General features: G+C 40.1%; 1 protein-coding gene across 3 annotated transcripts in view; it reads left to right on the forward strand.

The window, feature by feature from the left end:
* Window positions 1-18,284, forward strand: part of SLC14A2 (solute carrier family 14 member 2) — a 487,566-nt gene that overhangs the window by 168,077 nt on the left and 301,205 nt on the right. The gene's annotated exons all lie outside the window — the stretch shown is intronic.

Below are 18,284 nucleotides of genomic sequence, written 5' to 3' on the forward strand. Positions count from 1 at the left end.
TAGAGTGGTCCTGAGGTGTATAATTCAGAACTTGTGGACCTCACAAGACTATTTTTACAGAGTAAACAAATTGTGATGGAAGCCAAGCTGTGATTTTGTTGCATAAATACTGTGTATGTTGCTTACTGCATTCTAGCTAAGGCAAACTCTTTGAGACTGTTGGAACAATAGCCTTAGTGAACTGATTGTTAACAGAGCTACACAATAACAAATTTTGCTGTTTTCTGATGTCCACTCAACTTCCTGATGATTTCTCTTTGTTCTTTAGGTCAAGCCTCTCCCCGGAAGCCACCCCTTGTGTTAGAGTCTTACTGTCAGCCAGCTGCCATAGTCTCCCTTAAAGTATTTGCCCATAAGATGCAATACGTTTGAGAAGGCCAAAGGGAAGAAGAGACGTGTTCTAGTCCATTTCGGCTGCTGTAACAAAACAAACTGGCTGGCTTGTAAATGACAGAAATTTATTTCTCATGGTTCGGGAGATTGGGAAGTCCAAGATCAAGGCACTGGCAGATTCAGTGTCTGGTGAGAGCCTGTTCCCTGGTTCATAGATGGTCATCTTTTTACTGTGTCCTCACAGGGTGGAAGGAGCTCTCTGAGGTGTCTTTCTAAGGCACTACTCCATTCACAAGGGCTCCACCCAGATGATCTAATCACTTCTCAAAGACCCCCACCTCTTAATACCATCACATTTAGGATGAGGTTTTAACATAAGAATTTAGAGATCTATTTCCAGTCTTATAGCCAGAAAGAAATACAGACAAGAGGACAGATTCCTAAATCTAACCATATATTTCTCTCTCATTCTTCTGAATGTATTTGCTTCCATTATCGGCTTTTTCAAATTCTGCTTTGTATTAGATTGAACCCTAGAAAATTGTCATTTTTGTAGGTCAAAAACAGTTATATATTAGTGATTTAATAAGATTCAACCTAATGTCAATGAGTCAGTGTGTTCTGAGGACTGAGGATGCCCCCATAGCACCTAGATACTTCCCTCTTAAGAGTGATGTTGCTTGGTAGCCACTCAAATAAATTAAGGTTCTCATCTCTGTGGACTTGTTTGCCAAGACAGGTTCCAAATACCAGTATATAGCCTGACCTCTCCTTTTCACCTCCTACCGCCAGAACACATCATGGTTTCTTGAGCTTTTGCACTAATAGACATTGGAAAATAGCAGGTTTTTTCCTATCATTTTTCCTATCATTTTCCTATCATTTTCACTGTTGTTCTCAGAGATATCTGTTGAACTATGCTTAGCACTCTGTGCAAAATGCATGCTCTGGAGATTTCAAGTTTAATGGCAGTGGGAAGGAGGGCAAAAGAGAAATTATAATTTGAAAGCACTGAAAAAAAGCAATGTAAGCACATGTGGGGGTAGCGGGGTGGATTCCCATCACTCAAAAGGGAGTGAGCTCCTTGGAGGTAGGTATTGACTTTTTGATACATCATTAGGAACATAATAGCTGTTCAACAGGTATCCATTGAATCAAAGTAAACACTTTGTTTAAAATCTTCAGTCCTGAAGCCAATAATGGTGGAGGCAAGATATCCCTTCTCCATGCATTTTTCAAACCACACTATGGAGGCAGCCACCAATTACCTGTATTTGCAAAGCCAGATTTAATCCAAGTTTTTTCCAATCTTTTATTCTTCTCTGCACTGAGGCATTGTCCAATCTTTAAGGAAGATTCATATATTTAAATCCTCTTTTATTCTTTCCCCAAAGGACTCCAAAAGCTAAGAAAGCAAGAAGTCAAGAAAGGAAAAATAAACAGCCAACATAAAAAGGAAAGAAGAAAGGAAAGAGGGAAGGGATGATGGGAGGGACAGAAGGAGGGAGGAAAAGAGAAGAAAAGAAGAAATCAGGAAAGTTGAGCCCTTTGAACTCCATCCTGGCCTCACCCCATGATGCTATGCTCTCCCAGTGTTTGTAGGACACAGCCCAGCTACCCCTATCCCCACTCCCACCAGGCTGTTACCCTATCCCAAGAAACTCCAGCATGTCTTGGAACAAAGGCTGGCAGGAAGTCTTTGTCTGGACTAGGAATAGAATGCAATTAGCTAGGGAAGGTTTTGAAATTTGTTTTTAAATGCTATGAATATTTTATCTCCTGACCCTCGCCTCCATTCATTCCCTGTCCAGCCACCCCCTAGTCCCCTTCACACAGGGTCTTCGCAAAGTAAACCATGACCTTTAGATTGAGACATTCTGTGTTGCAATACATTGGAATAGGTTTCAACATGGTAACTCGAGATCTATTTACTAAACTGTTTGGCACATTCACCACGTCCTGGGAGAATTATCCGCAGGACCCGCAGTGCGTTTTTTCACTCTTCCTTGATGCGTTACCAGACATAAGGTCATCCCAGTCTAGCAGAGATGGGTGCTGCACAGGGCTCATTACCTCGCAGCAAGCCAGCCAGATGAGGCTGCGGGGATGTTTTCTCTTCATCATTCAAGCTTGAAAGGAAACTGTCAACCTCCACTTGCTCTTAAAACAATGAAAATTTAGGTGACAGCACTCTCATTAGCTCAATGGAAATGAAAGTTTCTAGGCAAAGACTTCTCTCCCTTTGTGCCATACTAACTCTACCTCAAGAGTCATTCTAGAAGCCAGGGCACAATGATGGTTATCAGCTTCTGGGGATAGGATGGTGACAATAAGACAACATATACCTCTTTGGTAATACCAGAGATCTTCAGGATAACATATCATTTGATCTGGGAAAAATGGGTAGATGTTAGATAGATCCAGGCTTTTCATGGTTCACCTTTGCTGGAAAATGACTATCTTCTATCTTCTTTTGACTTACATGCATTCACACTATCAGAGAACAAGCAGGAATGTTCTTATATTGGCAGATGCTCTCCCTACAAGAAACTCAAGCAAAAGTGCCAAGTGTAGATCCTATTCCCTAGACTTATGATTGCAGAATTTCTAATCTATGAGGGTTTGGTTAATATTTGATGAACCACTTGAATAATGCACAGAATTATGGGAACCCTAATAATTGTTTACATTTGTATACTACCATATGCTAGACATCCACTTGCATTATTTTCTTATTTGATCTTTGTAAAAACCACATTTAATGGTTTTAGTAGGTATTTGGTCTTTGTTTTTATAAAATCTTAGGAATATTAGAACTCAAAGTGACCTTAGCTATAATTTTGATCAATAGATGCCAACCAGGGACGCATATTGAATCATCAGAGGAATTGTTAAAACCTATGTGTGTGTGTCTCCCTCCCAACTCTCCACTTCCTGCATTACTCCCCCCAACACACACATACAGAGTCTGCATCACTAAGTGGGGAGGAGAACCTACATATAAATACTTCTTAGAAAACACCCCAAAGCATACCCCAGTTTATACCACTGCTCTAGACTAGTTCCTCATTTGTATAGTGGGGAAGTTGAGGAGTAAAGCAGATATAGTTGACCCAGAGGCACACACAGTGGCAGAGTCTGTGTTTCAGTTGCAGCCTCCTGACATCTAGTTGGGTGGCTTTACTTTCACACTTTCCTACCATCTTTCCAAATCAAAGGAGGGACTTCCAGGATGATACTCTTTATTTTAAACTATTTTGTGCTTTTTGCTACTAGAAGGAAAAGTGATAAGAAATGTTCTATCCAAAATATACCACAATTTATGGTGTGAGTAAAGTTCCCAGAACCACAATTTTCTGTGGAGAAGCATTTCTACCTGAATGCATGTTCCTCACAGGTTTTACTCTACAGTCCCAAGATGTGGTGCTGATTCTCATGAATAGTGATGATCCTCTTTCTCTTGATGGCACTTCATTTTCAGATTCTCTGCACCTTCCCCAAACCACAGGAACATTCCGTTGAATTTAGGGCTCATATCATCAATAACCTAAAATATATGGGAATGCACTGATGAAGAAGAGAAAGGACTCTGGGCAGCAAATGAGCTGTGTTGGAGAGAAGAGCAAAAGTGTTTCTTCCCTGCTCCTCTGCCCCTCTGTCAAACCCCTGTCTAGTAATCTCATCGGATCCCCTTGCACTCCTGGATGGGAGAGATTCATCAGATTGCTCACAATTATGGCCCGTCTTTAGTCCCATTTACTAGTGGGCTGGGTTACTGTGTGAAAGATAGATAGAGCTCTAGTTTTGGTGCTTCCTGAACTCAAGTGCTAAGAAATGAAGGCACACCTTTCTTCTGTGCTCACCTCTTTCATGCTACTAGATGGACAAGCAGGCCTAAGACAGGCTCTACAAATTTCCTAACCTCAATTCCTGTCCAGACTCTAGGAAATCTCATTAGGAAATTCCTAGTAAGAGAAGGCAATGGAGGGTTACCCAGTCCTACTCTTAATAACAAATGCTCTGTTCAGAATGTCCCTGATTAGAGTAAGGTTCTGTGTATCACAATTTTCTATTATGAGTGATTCCACCTATTTAGCAGCAGCCATAATATATCTCTTTACACTGAAGAATGTGTATATGAGGCTCTCTTTCCAGTAATAAAGGTCTGCAAACCAGTAGCCCCAAAACTTTGTTTTCTTATTGTGATAAAATATGCATAACTTCAAATTTACCATTTTAACCATTTTTTAGGTGTTCCATTCCATGGCATTAAGTACATTCACAGTGTTATGCAACCATCACCACTATCCATTTCCACAACTTTTCTGTCAACCCAAATGGAACTCTGTACTCATTAAATAATAGCCTTGCATTTACTCTTTCTCTCCTCTCTCACTCCCTGGTAGTCTTTTTTTTTTTTTTAAATAATTCTTTTTTTTTTAATTTTTATTTATTTATGATAGTCACAGAGAGAGAGAGAGAGAGAGAGAGAGAGGCACAGACATAGGCAGAGGGAGAAACAGGCTCCATGCACCGGGAGCACGACGTCGGATTCGATCCCGGGTCTCCAGGATCGCGCCGTGGGCCAAAGGCAGGTGCCAAACCGCTGCGCCACCCAGGGATCCCCCTGGTAGTCTTTATTCTATTTTCTGTCTCTATGAATTTTCCTCTTAAAGGTACCTGATATAAGTGAAATTATACAATATTTGTCCTTTGCATCTGGCTTATTTCACTTAACATAATGTTTTCAAGGTTCATCCATATTGAAGCATGTGTTAGAATTTCACTCCTTTTTAGGCCTGAAAAATATTGTGTTGTATGTATAGACCACATATTTTTTTTCCATTCAGCAGTGGGTAAACTAACCCAGGCACTTCCATACTATCATTGGTTGAGTGTGATACCTATTTACCTAAGCTAGGTGGTGTAGGGTTGAGGGAAAGAACTGATGAGGTTTGGTGAGGTCTTAGGGAACCTCTGAATGAGGCTGTATAAGCTATAGAAATATTAGTGTCCACATTTTTTTCTGAACTGAAAATGAGGACATGATTTGACAAGTATCATGTTTGTACAGGGATAACTGAAGAAAATGTTGAAAATAGGCTATCCAGAAGATTAAACAGGTGTGGTCACTATAGCTCCCTTAGCAACTGGAAAAATGAAGTGGGGGAAAAAATATTCCATAAGGATTTCTCCCTTCTGAAGCAGAGGTTCTGGAATTCTTTGCTTCCTTACCTTCCTGATTTTGGCCTGTTCTGTGAAATTGAGTGCCTTCTTTTCCTGAAGGTGTTGTGTCTGCAGAGCAGGGAAGAGAGTGTAGCCTGGAAACCCAGGAAAAATAACTTAGAAACACTTGTGGCCCAGAAAGATGTCTATGTTATCTCTCAACCTCTTAGACCCTCCATCCTTTTATCACTAAATATCAACCCCAGCCCCTGGGCAGAAAAGATGGCAAAGTCTTAAAAAGCAGTATAGGACTGAAACCAGCCCAGTCAGAACCTAAATGACTTGAGTTGGACTGAAGTACAGGGTTATACTCTGATATGGCTCCTTTGGGGCTCAGATAACACAACTCAATATTGAAATTCATGAAGTCTCAATAACTTCCTTGGAGGCTACGTCAACTTCTTGGAGGGGTGTTTGAACATCATGAAGTTGGTAGCATAACAAAAGGCTATACATGAGATTGCATCAAGAATAAATCCCTAGAAAATCTCCTTCCTCTTGCTTTACCTTAATTGGTGGATTTCATGTTATGTAAGAAACACATGCTTGACACTCAATCTGGGAAGCTACTGAGGGTGATGATGGAGCATTGGGGGAGGGGCCAGTAGGTTTTATAAAAAGCAAAGGAATTATGGAAAGCACTTTGCAAGTCCTGTTATTTTTCTTGTACTATGTTCCAAACCCAAACAAACTTGAAAAAAGTATGTGTGCAAAAGCAAACCTTAAACCGTTTCTCGAATCCCACCCTAGATTTCACATTTCTCTAGTGAGGCTCACATTCCTTTATTCAGATTCCAAAAGTAGAGATAATTTGTTCCAAATGTTTCCAAAGCCGACCAGCAGAAGGGCCTAACGATTTTTCCAGAGCTGGAGAAAACTGTGAAATCTTCTACACTCCAATGGAGCATTCAAATGGAAAAAAAAAAAAAGAGAGAGAGAGAGAGACAGAGACAGAGACAGAGACAGAGACAGAGACAGCAAGGGGGAAGGGAAAAGGAATGTTTTGATGATCTGTTTGTTTATTTTGTTATAGTTATGGCTCTTTGACAGGGTCTGAGGAGACATGTTGTTTGCCAATGTCTTATTTCCTTTGGCAAGGTAGCATTTCTTCTGTGTTATGAAGCAGATTATGATGGAGAAACTGGCCACACAATATGTATTTCTTGTAAGATAATGAGCAAGCTCTTTTCAAAGAGGTTGAACATGGGGATTCTGTGTGTGTGTATGCAGGTATTCTGGTGAGATTCAAGTGACCCCCTTCCTCTCCCTAAGATCTTCAGGTAACCATCAATTTGCAGATACAACTCCCTGTACTAATAGAAAAAAAACATGCCCCATTTAGAAACATGTTTGGGCACTGGGGGCCAAAGCTAATAATTGACAGCAGGGAGAGTTGTTTCTAAGGAGGGACACATTTCACTGGGATTGAAAAGAAAGGCATTTTTTCACTTTGCTAATAAACTGTCACTAGACTATATTGTCATCCAATAGTTTAATATGTCTATGCCTCATCTTTTCTGTGAGATTCTGAGTTCTTACAAGTCTAGAAGTGTGTCTTCTTCCTCTTTGAAACTCCCACAGTGCCTAGCACAGTGTTCAACTAGTAATAGATGTCGATTTGGGAAAAAAGTTGATACAATAGGACATGTGACACACTTTATTAGCTCATTACATTTACATAGAGCCAAAGAAAACTTAACTAACTCAACTAGGAAGATAGCCAGTTCAGATTTCAAGCTGTTATGGTTTGCAATATAATAAGTAATAATTATAACTTATTTTTAATATTATTATTATCACTGTCACCCTTTATTGAGGTAATATTATGTGCTAGGCACAGTGAGAAGTGCTTTACATATATGATCTCCTTTAATATTCATAACAGAACTACAAAATGAAATAACTATAGTATTCTACAAATGAAGAAACTGAGGCTCAAAGAATTAAATAACTCTGGATTCCAGTGACTGAAGTTGAGTCAGATCCAGGTTTGTTGATGAATCTTTGGGTATGGGCTAGACCTTGAAAGTAAACAGGGCTGATGTCATAGCCAGCTCACTCAGTGGGGTCAAGCAACGGACTAGGGAGCCCAAAGCCATGATTGTGACTCTTTGTATTTGTGCTGCATCAAGACAAACTCTTTTTTGGCTTCCAACCACACCTCTAAGCCAAGCCAGCTGGATTTGAAATTGTGCAATTGGTCACAGGCAAAAGAGTGTGGGTGGCTTGGGGAAAATCCATCACTAGGCTTGAAGCTGCATTTCAGAGCACATGGTCTTCTAATGGGAGGCTGGGAAAACATTTCTGTGCATGAGTGATGATGGTGCATGGCTGCCAGGGTCTGAGAAGGGATGGAGATGGTATGTTAGCCATGGCCTGGCTTCTGTCTTTGAGTGAGGGGGATTTTTAGGGGAAGGCAAAATGTCCAACTACCCCAAGTAGGACACAGAAACATGGATATGAGCTTCATGAATGAGCGCACTATATATACTCTTCAAGCTCAATACACACATGTACCAAATCATGGGTGTGATATGACCAGGCAAATCTTTTCCTTGCCACCCAGAGTTCATCATTTGTCATGCACTCACAGAACACAGGACCCTTCCTCCCCAAACCATTCCCAATTACAGGAAACCTTGTGTTGGAGAAAGGAGCATTGGCTTTGAAATAAGAAGACCATAACTCAAGTCTTTCACTATCACTCACTAGCTAGAAAAAGTGAATCTTCATTTCTTGAGCTAGATGTTTGGGGTAATATCTGCCTTCCTGAATTTATGTGATTGTTGAGAAGATGAGATTACACATAGTACACATCCACCAACATGGAAATATTTCATGCATTTTCAAAAAATGTATGAATGATAGGTGTTGTGTTATGTCAAAAAACCCAAGGGATGTAAGAAATGTATAACTAGATAAAATTGTTGCTGGATATTCTGTGTCCAAGATTCTGTTAGACATTTGGATGGAATAACTGAAGGCATATATTACATAGCTCTTACCATTAGGCAGTTTATACTATTTTAGAGATGGTAAAACTAGCAAGTTTTATTGGTTTATTGAACAAGCTGGGTTGAGTAGGGTGTAAGAAAGAAAGAAACTAATTTCTACCTGCCACTGGCTTTCTCTGTTTTTGGTGATATTGCAGAGCCCCTAGTTTTCCAAGTCATTTTTAGATAACAACAGACAATCTCATTTTGAGGTATTGGATTGTTGGGTCAACAGTGGAGAAAAGCTCCACACCACTTGAGCTCAGGAAGGCGGGGGGCAGGGGAGGAGGCTTTCTATCCTTTCCTCATTCTGACCTTCTTAATAGAATTTGTTTTTCTACATGCCAGACCCTAAGAGGAAAGAACATTTTATGAAAAGAGCACAGCTTTTAGTACCGAGTTCTGTCATTCTACCATATTGGGCTCATTTTGTGTTAGGTGAACAAATACTAGCTCTTACTCTTATGGGGCACTTTTGTCAGTTCTTTGTCTGTCTTCTTCTTCTTTTTAAGAAGATATTCTTTTTAAGGTCCAATGCTGAATGGTTTCTAAGTACTCTGATGCCTCCTCTGTCTGAACAACTTTGAATCTCCCTTTTACTTCAAGCTGCTATTGGCAAAGCTGATGTTGAATCTTTCTGCTGTGGCTCCCTCGTCCTGGCAGGCTGTTCTTAAGCAGGATCCTTTCAAAAGGGCTTATGCCCAGCCACTTCTGCAGAATCCATTGGCCTTTATTCTAGCCCACAGGGAATACTTGGAACCAATACAGTCCACACTCCTTCCTCAGCCACCACAGGCTGCTACAGTCTTTGGACATCTTCACATGAAATCAGGCACCAGGCTCTGAATCCTTCAAAATCCAGGGATACAGGTCAAGCTCCCCAACAGTTCCTGGAAGTCCCTTGACCTAGTTGAGTATGAAAGTTGAGCAGAAGGAGCCATACTTCCTGGAAAGTCTGCAGAGATCCATTCTCCTCACTGTTTCCCTCCAAATCCCCATCTTACATGGTAAAGGAAGGAGGAATAATGAGCTACAGCAGCAAAACTGGTGTTTGGCCACTGAATTAGTTTCTTAGAGCTGAAGTAGCAAATTACCACAAACCAGGTGGCTTAAAACAACAACAGAAATCTATTCTCTCACAGTTCTGGAGGATAGAAGTCTGAAACTAAGGTATCAGCACACTTGGTTCCTTCTGGACACTTTGAGGGAGAATCTGTTCCATGCCACTCCTAGCTTCTGATGGTTGCCAATAACCCTTGATACTCCTTGGCTTATAGATGCATCACTCTAATTTCTGCCTTTGTCTTTGCATGGCTTTCTTCCCTCTGTGTGTGTCTCTGTGTGTCATCTATTCTTGTAAAGACACCAGTCAATGGATTTAGAGTACCCCCTAATCCAGCACACTCTCTTCTTAACTTGATTACATCTGCAAAGCATTTGTTTCTAAGTAGGATCAGATCCACAGGTACCTGGGATTAGGACTTCAATGTATCTTTTTGGAGGACACAATTTGACCCACAACAACCACCTTACTAGCAACTATTGAATAAAGATTCTAGCATCTCTCTTTAGAATATATATGGACACCTAACTGTATTCGCAGACTTGGGGCTCTCATGAAATAAGACCCAAAGTGAAATTTCTTGTAATAGCCACTTAAACACACACAAAGTCATTTTAAAATAACAGGCAGAAGAAAGCTATTCTTACCTTGCTTGGCCAGTTTCTTTTCTTTCTTTCTTTCTTTCTTTCTTTCTTTCTTTCTTTCTTTCTTTCTTCTTTTTTAAGATTTTATTTATTTATTTATGAGAGACACAGGGAGAGAGAGGCAGAGACACATGCAGAGGGAGAAGCAGGCTCCTCCATGCAAGGAGCCTGACACAGGACTTGATCCCCAGACTCCAGGATCACGCTCTGGGCTGGAGACAGGTGCTAAACTGCTGAGCCACCCAGGGATCCCCACTTGGCCAGTTTCTAAGGGCAACTTTCTTTTGTCTTACTTTTTCAGCTAATTTTTAAAAAATTACTTAATCTGTCAAATATACACAAAAATAGTATATATGCCCTACATACTGATAATAAATTCATTCATCACTCAGCTTGAATAATTATCAACATTGTTGAATTCTTGTTTCATCTATTTCCCCCCACCAAAACACAAAAACAAAATCTTTGTTTTTCTGGAATATTTTATTTTATTTTATTTTTTAAGATTTTATTTATTCATGAGAGACACAGAGAAAGAGACAGAGACACAGGCAGAGGGAGGAGCAGGCTCCATGCAGGGAGCCTGATGTGGGACTGAATCCCAAGTCTCCAGGATCACACCCTGGACTGAAGGTGGTGTGGTGCTAAACTGCTGAGCCACCAGGGCTGCCCATCTGGAATTTTTTTTTATTGGTGTTCAATTTGCCAACATATAGAATAACACCCAGTGCTCATCCCATCAAGTGCCCCCCTCAATGCCCATCACCCAGTCACCCCAACCCTCCGCCCACCTCCCTTTCTACCACCCCTTGTTCATTTCCCAGAGTTAGGAGTCTCTCATGTTCTGTCTCCCTCTCTGATATTTCCCACTCACATTTTCTCCTTTTCCCTTTATTCTCTTGCACTATTTTTTATATTCCCCAAATGAATGAGATCATATAATGTTTGTCCTTCTCCAGTTGACTTATTTCATTCACCATAATACCCTCCAGGTCCATCTGGAATATTTTAAATCACATCCAAGACACCAGAGCCTTTATCTATAACTGTGATTTGAACTCTTCTAATCACTGGGGCTCAGCCCATATTTGGACCTTCCTCGCCACAGATGGCACATGGGGTTAACAGTGATACACATCATCTGTGCCTATCTGTGGTAGCTGGGTGGTCTGAAGTACCTATCTATAGAAGGTAAATCCTTGCCCCTTGGAAATCTACTCCATTCCCTCCCCTCTTCTAAAATGTTTCCTCTAAAGTCAAGGGCAGCTGTAACATTGTAATCACCTGGTGTGTCACTTTGTTTTCATCCTGCTAGGTTTCCCCTTGACAGTCAATTCCATGTTTTAAAGGTATAATAACTGTCCACTAATGATCAAGGACATGGATGGATACTGTAAAAACTTCTCTCAAGAGGCTTCCAAGGTAGTGAGAGGGAGGAAATAAAACAAATAGGTGACCATAACTCAAGGAGAATAAAAAATCCAAAGAGTTCTAAAAAAACGCAAAGTTGAGTCAGAGTCTTCACCCAGAATGACAACTGCTTCCAGAGACTTTTCTGGAATTATAGCTGCTACCCTAAGTCCACAGCTTAAACTGGAATAAAAGTACTGGCAGCAATTTGAATGATGCAATTTTACATGAGGAGAGCAGCCTAAAGGGTCAGGAGTGGGGAGAGAGAGGAACAGGGTGAATTTCTTAGCCAGGTTTCTCAAGACTCTGGCCACCTTAGGAAGCAAATGCAGCCATTCAAATCCTAACTATTAGACTTTCCATTTCAAAGTTCTTTCTTCAAGAATTCATAAAAATGCAGCTGGGGTGAAACCTCCTGAGCTACACAGGGTCTGGCAATTTATCATTCAGCAAGGCTTTTCTCCAACTCAATTCGGCCTTTTTCTCTTTGTTAATAATAGAGTGTTTAGGGCGGTTTGTGGTTTCAGGTTATCTCCTTCCCTGGCCAAATTATACTCCCAAATGCATCAATATCTTCTGGGGAATCATATCCATTGACAGAAGAAATTATTTGCCTTCTCAGAGGATCAAGCAGAGTGGTCTGGAACTGAGAGATGAAAATATTTAGATAGGCAAAAAAAATAATATAAGCCTTATTTGTAGTAGTGGCTATATGATGCAATAGACCCAATGACTGAATATCTTTAAGAGTGAATGTATAGAGTCTCTGCAGTAGGAAAGAAATGGCTGGGAATGAGACATATAATGCAAGGAGGGTCTATGTGAAGGCATTTTTAGGGCACTTCCTTAGAATTCAGCACATGGCTTAATGTCGTTTATTTTGCATTGGCAGTGTAATTTATATTCTAGAATATACACAGAAAATAACAGAGGACCTGTCCCAGCACTGGTCCTGAGAAAAATCGTGGAGTCAGTAAATTGCAATCACTTAGGCCATGAATCTTTATTGAAGGCTCATGAGGAGCACCACACTGTGCTATGGACAATGGCAAGTTCGAAGGGGTAAAAACTCATAGCCCATCAGTCCTTAATGTGCCTTGTTAAAAAAGGAAAAAATGTAATGCTTGACTGGTTGTGCTTATTCTGAGCAACATGATCTTGGCTCCATTCATTAATTTAATATGTGTTTATTGAGTGCCAGGCACTGAGCTACATACTAGCCCACCCAGCACCAACACTTATTCATAGCAAAATTTGAAATAGTTCTTTAACTTGATGAAAATGTCTATTGGAGATTGATTGAGCCTATTTTTAAACTGAGAGCTATATATAGTTTATACACCTAGTGGTATATATGATACACTATGAAGATACATAACACGTTCTGACATTAGTTGCAGTTTCTTCCTACAAAAACTAGTAATTTAAGGTAAAGGAAATATTTCTGGTTTATTCCACATTCTCTTCCCTTGCTTCTGTCCCTTGAGGCCTGGCCACTGCTGAATTGTTTGCTTCAGGATTTGTATGTAATAAGTGATACAATAGAAGAGCTAATGTAAAAGCGGAATCCCAGTTATCACCTTTTATTGCAAATGTAAGTCTGCATATTAGGAATCCAAATAGCAATTGCATTTTGTTTTGCCTACTGGATGAGAATATTTTATTAATCCTTTATTAATGTTGTTTAAATACTTGCCAATAGAACTAGGGGGCATAGGTGATCGATATTTGGGGGAATGGTGTGTTGTGCCCCATTAGTTGTTTGTTTTGGGTTTTGTTTCTTTTTAGCTTCTTATAACTTTTTTTTTTTTTTTTTTTTACTATAGGGGCAGTTACCAAATTCCCATTACAGCTATCACAGAATAAGAAATAAAGTCATTAAGCATTTTGGTCACAATACCACATAAATGTACTTATCTCTGTGGATCTGTCTTGGTCTATAAACTCCTAGAACTTTAGAAAGCATCTTTTGAATGTCTGTTTTAGATCATCTCTCATATTCCAAACCCACTTTGCCTTCATCTCTCTTTTGTGTACAAAATAGTAAAATAAAATTTGCACCTCTACCTCTCGGGCTTCTGGTAAGGAATAAGTGAAATACCAAGAGCATGCCCTTGGCAGAGGCAACATTCAGTAAATGGTGAGCTCCACGCACCACAAACCAGGTGCTTCTCTGCCCCACTGGTAGCTGAGAAGGAATCTGCTCAGAAAGCCATGTTCCACCTGCCTCCCTCTGCCTCTCTCTTCCTGCAAGTACGCCCTGCCTTCATTCCTGAGTACTCCACAGAATTTGAGAGAACAAGTGGATGGCTTTTATTTATTGTTTATTCACATATTTACTTACCTATTTAAATACCTTCTTTGAGGTATGATTGACATAAAATAAGTGACATTTATTTAAAGTACACAATTTGATAAATTTGGACAAGTACTTACACTCTTGAAACCACCACCACAATCAAAACCAGGAATATAACCATCACCCCAAAACATTATGTCTCTTTGTAATCTGCCCCACTTCAGGCAACCACTGATTTTCTTTTGGTCACTATAGATTATTTTGCATTCTGTAGAGTATTATATAAATGGAATCATGCCATGTGGATCTTTTTTGTCTGTTTGTTTGTTAGTTTTTTGTCTAGCTTTTTGGCACTCAGCATAATTATTTTGAGATTCATCCATGTTGTGTGTATAAATTAGATGTCCTTTTGAGGACATCTTATTGAAAGTAAATTCATTGATTGCAGTAAAGGAAAAAGACCTAAAAACTATTGTGTTCAGACATAAGAATCTAAAGCATTTTGCATTCTGGGTGTGACCACCGGTATTGTACAACTCTTAGGATTCATTGAAGCCAGTAGAATTGGTGTCAATACAGATGACCCTCAGCAGTCAAGAAAGGATCAGGGATAGTTAGGATACTCTTATTTAAGAAGATATGGAAATGCAGAAAATACTTTGTAGAAATTTCTTCCAGAATAGCTGGAAATATTCTGAATTTTGAAGTCTGAAGAAATCATCCTAAGCTACCTGGAACACTGGCCTCACCAGAATTCTCCAAGGGCTCCAAGCAGCCAAGGATTTATTGCACTTCACTTGTAGGGTTTCCTCTTCTAGCCAGGAGGGGAGGGGCCTTTCCCTGACTCATTGAATTAATGGCTTCTTTCAGAGGAAGGTGCTAAACTCTCCTGGCTCCCTGGCCAGAACAGGTAGATGAAGCCCTGGGCTTCCACAGCATCTTTGTAAGCTTAATGGGGCGATAATGAGGAGAAAATGGCTTAATCTGTGTTTTGGCCTCCTTCTTGCCAGGCTGGTTGGAATGAGAGAGGCTGTAACTTTGGAAAACCTAGCCATAAAATAGGTTTTTTAACATGGCTGTTTTTGGCAAGAACAGAGAGACCCTAAAGAAGTAAGCGCCTGCCAGTTTCAGCTTTGAAAATGGACCAATTAATTAGAAAAGTAAGGGTGGTGAAGGAGATACAGCATAAACCACCTGGACCGCTTGCTTTTGTGTTACCTTATTGGTAAGGAAAACAGATTCAAAAGAAGTGAATCCAAAAGAAAATAAAAAGGTATTTGAACTGTGAAAATGTCTTCTGGGCAGTAGCCTAACCGGATATAAAGGTGAGCAAGAGACCCTTGAAAAATGGAGCTTTCCAGAGGAAGCGGCAGGAGATCCTTATTAACATCAGCCTGCCATAGTTAATAATTCTGCATTGAGCAGGAGGTTGGACCAGATGATCTCTAAGGGCCCTTTCTCACTCTGAGATTCTATGATGCTAATATGTATAGTGCAATATTCAGAACCTATAAATCGACTGCTCTCTGAAGGTGTGCCTTATAATGTCTCTTTTATTTCATCAGTTTTCCCCTCGGATCTTGCCTCCTCCCCTCTGTTACCTCTTTGCCAATAGAGCAGGAAGAGTACATTCATAGATCCCTGAGTAACATCTGGAGGATATGCATTGGCCTCCAGCCCTGGACAGATGTTCTGGGACTGTTCCTTTGGCCCCATATTTCACATGGAAATGTAACAATAACTGCCTGTGATAGCTCCCAGTTTCCTCTGCCACCAAATCGAAACCCACAGCCCAGAATTCAGCATCTTTCAACTGGCCTCCACCTAACCTCCTGTCCAAATACATGGAGGCTCAGGTCCTTAAGTAGACTGACTGGCCAGCAAGTATTTACTGAGCATATAATATATGCTTACTTTTGGGTCAGGCATTAAAGGTGTCCAAGGGAAGGAGAACACATCTCCTCAACCAGGCTGTTTATAGTACATTTTTTAAAAAGTGTATATACAAAAATAATTAGAGAAAGAAATAATAATGATAGAAAAGAAAACCCCATGTTTTAGATTGTATGTGTCTAGGTCTAAGTGGTATAAGAGTTCAGAATAGGAATCCAAAGGACTGGACTAGTCAGAAGGTCCTTGGACTTTGACGGGTACTTGAACTGGGCTTTAAAGGATAGAAATGAATTGGAATGGGGGATGGAGAGAACAGGCAATCTAGTAGGGAAAACAACATGCAAAAGAGCATGGAGCTGTTTGCAGACTGACGTGTGCCAAGTATTAAGTTATTTTTGGTAGGACTGGTAGCCTCCAAAGTTAGAAGTAGGAGAGGCCTATAGGTCTGTTTTCCTACTAACTTGCTTCCACATTATAATTTACCGGTAATCAGGCTTCTTACAGAGTACTCAATTCCGCCATACACGAGCAAGTTTATTTGCAGGCAGGTATGAAAACAGTCATATAACCTGTACTGTAAACAGCATGGGTCATGTCCCTCTGTCCTCGTACAAAAGCACATAGTGAAACAGATGGAGCAATGTTCTGGTGGCAGGATTTCAGTAATCTTCTAGTCTGATAAACAAAGACACAGGACCCATTTGGATTCCTAACCCTAGGAATACCATTCCAAAATGAAGAGAAAATTGTTCTCACTGGCTGCTGCTTCTTCTTCTTCTTCTTCTTCTTCTTCTTCTTCTTCTTCTTTTTTTTCCCCTCACTAGCTTCTTATACTTTGTTTGTGCAAGGGCAGGAGTGCCTGTAAAACAGTGCAAAAACATTTTATGTTTCTAATTGTCAATGAAAAAAAAATGGTTTCTAACATCCATTATTCTAATTAACAAAGCCACTGGTCATAAGCAGACATAAAGAAAGCTGAAGGCCTGCTGTAAGTGCCTCTGAAGTTATGGTTTCTGATCAGAGTCTTTCAAATGCTAACTAACCACCTCTGGAATGTGTATTCCTTCCTGATTAAGGAACTATAAATGTTAATCAATCGTCTCTAGAGTATAGATTAAAGTTAATACCTATGCACCCATTATGCTGTCTATCCTAATGCATTTTGAAGTAAATTACAGATAATAAAAGTAGATGAAAATAATGTGGCATGGATTGTGGACAGTGGAAGGACCATCAGCTGGCCAGTAGATACTCAGAAGAAAGAAGAGAACAGGCTGTGTGGGCAGGTTTTTGGCAGATTGGTGAGGTGTTGGATTACAGGCTGAGCAGGTTTAATGGTGTAATCTATGAGTAGGGCGATCATATAATTTATGATAAGTAAAAGAAAGAAAAAGCTTATTAGAAAGAAGTGGGCACCATTAATAATAATTCCAGAACAACAGATATAACTGTCTCTGTCCTAGGCATGTGGTCAACTTAGCTATGCTCAGTGCATTAAAGCACAGAGAAGACATGATTAAAGCTGCATTCTATGAAGCCTGGTCCATCAGACATTTTGGTTCACCTGGGCACAGCAGTTTCCTTTGGGTGACCTGGTAGATCACAGAAGCTATCCAGGAAAAGTCCCTCTGATTGTACCTTGATTAGTTATCTCAGACCTGTTCATCTGTAGCCAGTGTGGTGCCCTACATTCTCAGAGCAGCATTTCTGGAACATGTTTTGCTCCCTGAACTTTGACTTATCCAGAAGCAATTACACAGTAGTAAGAAAACCAGCTCCCTCCCTGTTTTGCTTATGTGGTTTTGAGCAATCATTTCTCTGAGCCAACAATTTAGATTAGCAAGTATTTTTTGATAAACTACTATGTGCTGGTGGCAAGATTTTCCATGTGCGATCACATTCTTCCCAGCAGCCCTAGGAAGTATTCGGGAGATAACATGACCTTCCCATCCAGAAATGAAGGTGTAAGTATCCACCGTACTTTCATTCCAGAGTGTATGAAGGTAAAATGAAGCAAGAAGATCCTTGAAAAATTAAAGAATTGGTTATCCTGGTTATGAGGGTAGCATATCTTGAATAGAAGCACTAAGGTTCAAGTTGGAGTCTTTGGGACACATTGTGGAATAGCTGATGGAAAAGTCCCACCAACATAGATAATTCAAGGTATATTTGTGAGCTCTGGGTCCTAAAGATGCTAGGTGGTGAAAATGAGACTACAACTTTCTTGATCTCTTGGAAGACAAGAGATTCTGAATTAGAAATGCACTTTCTGTGTAATAATTGGTAGACTGAAAAAATACAAGCCGTTAATAACCACTATTTGTTTCACAGGGGATTCTGGAGAAAGCACTAGTATGAAGTCAGATACCAAAAGTTCTAGTCTCTGCATGCCACTTTAGGAAAATCATAACATAGATCTGGGT

This window comes from Vulpes vulpes, chromosome 13 (assembly GCF_048418805.1).
Source record: "Vulpes vulpes isolate BD-2025 chromosome 13, VulVul3, whole genome shotgun sequence".
NCBI classification, from domain to species: domain Eukaryota; kingdom Metazoa; phylum Chordata; class Mammalia; order Carnivora; family Canidae; genus Vulpes; species Vulpes vulpes.